Source organism: Neofelis nebulosa, chromosome 9 (genome assembly GCF_028018385.1).
Source record: "Neofelis nebulosa isolate mNeoNeb1 chromosome 9, mNeoNeb1.pri, whole genome shotgun sequence".
NCBI lineage: Eukaryota > Metazoa > Chordata > Mammalia > Carnivora > Felidae > Neofelis > Neofelis nebulosa.
Window position 1 is genome coordinate 114865125 of NC_080790.1, and position 6234 is coordinate 114871358.

Sequence of the window (6234 nt, forward strand, 5' to 3'; positions counted from 1 at the left end):
TAAAAATAAACCAAGCAAAAGGAAAGACTACGGGTGAAGGTGAGGTAGAGAAATTGTTCCAATGGTGTTGTGGCAGGAAGGAACCTGGAAGAGGCCAGTGTGGCTGGAGCCCAAGGAGAAGGGGAGAGAGAGATAAGGAATGAAGTTGAACTGGGTAAGCAGGAGCTAGGTCATAATGGAGGGCCTGGTGGGCAAGGTGACATTGAAAAGTGGATTAATTCACTCCGTAAGTAATTATTGGACACCTTCCATTCGCCTGGAGGTGCCTCTGCCAGGGAACAAGGCAGACAAGGTCCTTGTTCCCATAGAGCTCACAGTCCGGGGGCAGATAATAACATTAAACAGAGGAGGAATGTCTTATCTTTATAGAGGCCCTACTGTGTGCCAGGAAAAATCTCGTTTGATCCTTACTACCACACATCACGAAGTAGGATACTCATTTTACTGAAGAGGAAACAGGCTTAGCAAGGCGGAGTGATTTCCTCATATGCAAGGAGTCTTGAGGATGTATTGCAGTCCATTTTCAAAGCCCCCTGACAGCACTTTTACTCAATGCCAGTATGTGAAGGATAAACTGCCGTATTCTCTGTAGAAGCCTCTATCTAAATTATAAACACACAGACCATTCCGTCAGCAAGTGGATTTATTCTACAGATATCCAAAATAATGCGTCCACAAAATTATTCATTAATGGATTATTACAACAGGCTGGGGACAACCTAACTGCCCGTTATTTAGGGGCTTGGAGAAGTAGATTGTGGTACATCCATGCAATGGGGTGCTGTGATGCCATGAAAAGGAACAAGGGCCCTGAAATATGCACCGATAACACACACACACACACACACACACACACACACACACACACACACACAAAATTATGTTTGTTTAAAGGACTTTCAGATTCTATAGGGAAGAAAGTGACAGCAAAACAGGAAAAACATTCCAGGATTGTTAAATCGAAAGTGACTTCCTTGTTTTACAAATGAGGAAACTGAGCCCAGAGAAGAGAACTCCAGGATTGTTGAATCCAAAGTGACTTCCTCGGTTTACAGGTGAGGAAACTGAGGCCCAGAGAAGAGAAGTGAGGTAACTTGCTCAAGGTCACCTAAGCAGGCAACTGGCAGACTCAGGACTGGCTGTCGCCTGAATTAGAGACCTGTGCCCTTTCATGTCACAGCTGGCTCGGGATCACTACACATCTGTGTGCCAAGTTCCACTAAGTGCAGAAGACACAGTGGTGAACAATGTAGGCATGACTGCTGCCTCCACAGATCTTATATCCTAGACCAGAAACAAGCACATATTATAACATCATGTAGTGATACATGCTTCGGATGAAAAATAAGGCAGGTAAGGGGATGGAGTGTCAGGGGAAAATTACTAGGAAAACCCCTCTGAAGAGGCAACATTTTAAAGAAGAGAAAGATGGAGGCCTGTGAATTCCTGGGGGAGTTGCAGGAGTAAAGCCAGGCAGGACGGATTAGGTTGGCATGGTAAGAGAATAGCAGAATCAGTGGCTGGAACAGAACAAGGGAGGGAAAGACAGAAGGAGGTGAGGTCAGAGAGGAGAACAGGAGAGAGATTATAGTCAGGGTTGAGGACTTTGGCTCAAAGTGAGGAAGGAAATATTCAGAAGGTTTTGAGCAGACATGAAACCTGATCAGATTTCTTTTTCAAAAAGGCCCCTCTGGCTAAGGGTGGAGATTGAACATTAGGAGCAAAAGAGGGGCTGCGGGGAGCCCAGGGAGGAGGCTGGTGTGATCCAGTTGTCCAGGAGAGAGGTGACAAAGCCATGGCCTGGGGCAGTGGATAGGGAGCAGAGATTGGTCTCCCCATCTGTGCACTGAAGGAGTTGGATGACATGGTCCCTTAGGGCCCTTCTAGTCCTGGCGTTTCGTAATTTGGTGAATTAGCTCAGCATACACCAAGTAGGTGCAGCCAAGCCCATGTTTTCCTTTTCTCACAATCTCTAGATTTTTCCTTTTGGATTCTGAGTCTGGACAGAGCCCAGTGATCTGAGGCTCAGCACGGGGACTCCTGCCCACCCCCATCACTGCCAGCCTCACTCCGGTCCCCACCTCCCATTGACAGATGGGTGGGCAGCAGGAAGCAGCTGGGCCTCGAAGCCTGCAGGGCCCCGGGGGAGGGAATTATCTGAGAGTTCATAACCCCTCTCTGCCTTCCAGATCTTGAGTTAAAAGCCCCAAATGTCACATCCCCAAGGGGCAAGGGCATGAGGGTGCCAGGAGAGGGGCAGGACAAGGGGCATGACAGCGCTTCTCTGTCCTCTGCTGCCCACATGGGGGTGGGGCCCTGGGGTGCTGAGAACTCCAGCTTTGGGAGCAGGAAGCCATTAGAGGCTGGAACTGGTGGCCCTCAGGCCGTGTCTGACCCACTGACCTATTTACTTGGCCTGAAAAGTGTTTGAGCAAAAATGGAGCCAACATTTAAAAATCAAGAGATTTTACAATAAAATCCAGATTTCTGGTTTCTCTTGAGTAATTAGAAAATCTGACCATGCTCACCGCCTATTCCCATATGACAACATTCAGCAATCGCTGAGTAGCAGCTGTCCTCATTATTATTTTATTTTATTAATAGGTAAATACACTCACATGATTCCAAAAAAATTATAAATGGGCATATAATGAAATCTCCCTCTCCCATCCTGTTCCCCTTCTGCCTTCTTTAGTAATCTCATGTTCTTATATAGACTTCCAAAGTTTCTTTATGCATATACAACAAATAGATTATTCTCCTCATTTTCACTCAGCTTCACCCCCGTTCTGTCCCTTGCATGTCCCCATGGAGACCTTTCTGTATTAGGAGATGGAAAGCTTCATTGCCTCCCTTACGGCCACATGTCATTCTGTTGTCAGAAAGTCCATGATTTATTTAACCAGTCCCTGACTTATGGGCATTTGGGTCATTCCCAATATTTGCTGCTATAAACAATGCGGTGCCAATTATCTTGTGCATAGTTTACACAAGAAAAACAGGAATATTACTAGAAGCTGCTCCAATCAGAGGGTGCAGTAGGCACGGACTGAGTTTTGAGCTAATCAGAAAAATGTGATAAGGACTGTTCCCCAAGAGTGATTCTTCAGATTCCCACCAAAGCCCAGAGACCATGACCTAGGGACCTAAGGAAAGGCTCCCAGATTTGCTTCTGCCCCTTGCTAGATGTGGGACTTCTCTCTGGGTCTCAGTGTCCCCATCTGTAAAATGAAGGAGGGGCTTGGGGAGCTGGATCAGATCTCAGGGCCTGTCCGGTTCTAAACAGCTGTGGTCCACATTCTCCTTCTGCACTAGCCACATCCAGCCTCTCCTCAGCCCTTGTATGAGCCTCAGTCCCACTGCAGAGCCTTTGCTCAAGCTGTTCTGTGCCACACCTGCCCCCCGCCACACACACTGACACACCCCTTCCACTAAAACACCATTCCCCTACTCCCTTATTAGTCCTAGTATGAATCCCTGATCTTTGATTTCAGACCACTCAGAACACGCCAGTCCAAACCATTCAGGTCAGGGTCCCCTCTAAGTACCATTGGTAGGTGGGTCACCCCCACCCGGCCCACACTTCAGACATCCCATCAGATCCTTCTTCTGTCACCTCTCCAGTGGCCTGAACTAGCGTTCTTGAATGCCAACTCTGCTACTCCCTAACTAATGGCCTTGGGCAAGTGACAGCACCTCCAAGGGTCCCAGTTTCCTCATGCAAAAAAAAGGGGGCGCAGTTTGAGGGCAACTTATAGTCATAACCATAACTTCTTAGCACAACTCCTGATACACAGAATGGATTGATAATTCTGTAGGCCACCGCCCTTGTGTGAATCAGTTATCTGGTTTATAAATTACAGAGAACAACAGAACTTACTTCATAGAGTTGATCACTCACTCATTCCTTCAATGATGTTTATCAAATACCTATTGGGTGCCAGGGACAGCACTGGGCACTCAGCAGTTTGTCGGTGAAAAAAATAGATGAATTGTCTCAACTCTCAGGGAGCTGTCAGGAAATTCCAAACAGGCAAACATAAAAGGATAAATCGGACTAACACGTCATGGAAGTTCATAACAGGGGAGCATCAGGGAGATTTCTCTGAGGGATAAGGAGCATGGCACAACTGGGTGGGAGATCCGGGAGGGCTTCCTGTGGAAGGCATCACCCTAAGCTAATAATTAGCATTAATTCTCCTCACCACAGTTCCAGGAGGAAAACACTGGTTGCCCTTCCCCATTTTGCGTTTTTTCCCCCCTCAAGCTAAGAGAAATTGAGTGACTTGCCCAAGGTCGTAGAGTCAGGAAGAGGTGAGTAGGTTTCAAACCCAGGTTCCCTGGCTCTAGGGCCTCAGACATAAAAGTATATCTTCTACTGCCTGTTTGAACAGGTTGATATGAGGATGTAGAAAGGCATGGGAGGCACAGAGCTGCCTCCGTTGTGGTGGGGCCCAGAGGTCAGAACCTAACTGTCAAGCCCCATCCAGATACCCATGAGAAGGTAGAGATCCAGACACACACAGAACCGGCCCAGGGCCGTTACGGGGTCCAAGGTCAGAGCTTCGCTCTGCCCAGGGCTCCGTGCACTCCATGAGTCTCCCTGCCTAGGGCTGTAAACAGAGAAAAAAGGAAAAGATATTGTTCCTGCCTAAATCACATTGGGATTCAGACTCCCCTCCAGCCCAACCCACAAAAACTCCCACTAGTCTACACATGCCTGTGGATAGAGACTACTAGCTTTGAATCCAGCCTGGAAAACTCCTTTAATCCCTAACTCTTCCTTTTCTGTTTTCAGCTTTGGGCCACAGCTGGCACTCCAACCTCCTGAGCATTGCTGGGACCAAAACAGTCCCTGGACACAAAAGGGCTGCTGGGTTGCAGGACTGCAGATGGCTGCTCCTTGCTGACCCAGGGCAGCTGTTTGCCCTTCATCTTCCCTTCCCAGCTACTCCGAGGCAGGGTGGTCCTCAACCCTCCCTCCCACCTTGGGAGATAGCAAAGCCTACTCTGGAGCCAGATGATGGCTTGAGTTTGTCTCTAGCACTTAGTAACTGTGTGACTCTGAAGAAATGAATTAACTTCTCTGTGACTCAATTTCTTCATCTGTAAAATGGGAAGACAAAACGTAAACTACCTCACAAATTGTGAAGATAAAATGAGTTAGTAATTGTACAGTGATTCCGGTGTCTCAGGCAAAGAGAAACTGCTACATGAGTGTTTGTACAATAAATGCCCTGATATATCCAATTTGAGCAAAGGGGTTGGGGGTGTGTGTGTGTGGGGGGGGTATCTGGGATGTATGAGCAACCCTACCTCCTCTCCTAGATTACTGTTATATTCTCTCTTTGGCTTCTCCACCCCCAAGTTACTTCGCTTCTCTGGCTGCAAGGGCTTCTTTCCAAATCTTGACTTGATTGCATTTGTCTCCTGCTCAAATTTTGCTGTGGTTTCCCATTGCATCTTGGATAAAGTATATCTTCTGGACTTTTAGGATCTCATTCCTCAGAATTCTCCAGCCCCATCTTTCCAAGCTTTGCACCTCCCTGGATCTGTGGTCCAGACTTTCTTGACAATATGCCCTCCAATCTCAGGCCTGCAAGCCTTTGCACTGTCTCTTCCCTCCACCTGGTGTTTCCTCCCATTCCCCTCCCTCTGATGTTGCCCCCTTCCCTGCCCCTACTCTGCTAGGGCTGTAGCCAGGTGAAGGCATTCCCTGAGGGAGGGAAAGGGGAGAGTGGGGAAAAGAAAACAACTCTCAGACCTGCAATTTTCTCAGATTCAAAGACAATAAGAAAAGGGACCCTTCAAGATCAAAGATGGGAATGGAACAATATGTGAACACTCTGGAAACTAGGAAGTGGCTTGTTAGCATCCAGTGATTGCTAAAGAGTTACTGACGTTCCTGCCTAGGCACTCCCTTGCTTCCAAATCACTGGTCCCCTACTCTCCTCAGACCTAAGGCACCAAGATAAACAGAGGATAAATGGAAGAGGAGAGGATGGAGAAAGAGGCGGTGAAGAAAAGAGGAAATAAGGAAGTGCAGTGGGGTGGGGGAGAGAGGCAGAAGCCTGTGGCTGGGACCCCACGCCTCTGAGGAAGGAAGGAGAGGATGACCTGGGATGCTCTCCACTCCCTTCCCCCTCTCCATTCCCAGGGGAGCTGCCCCCATCCGGCCACAGCCCAGGCGGGGTGGGGGAGGGATGGGGGCGGCGCCGAGGGAAATGAATAATT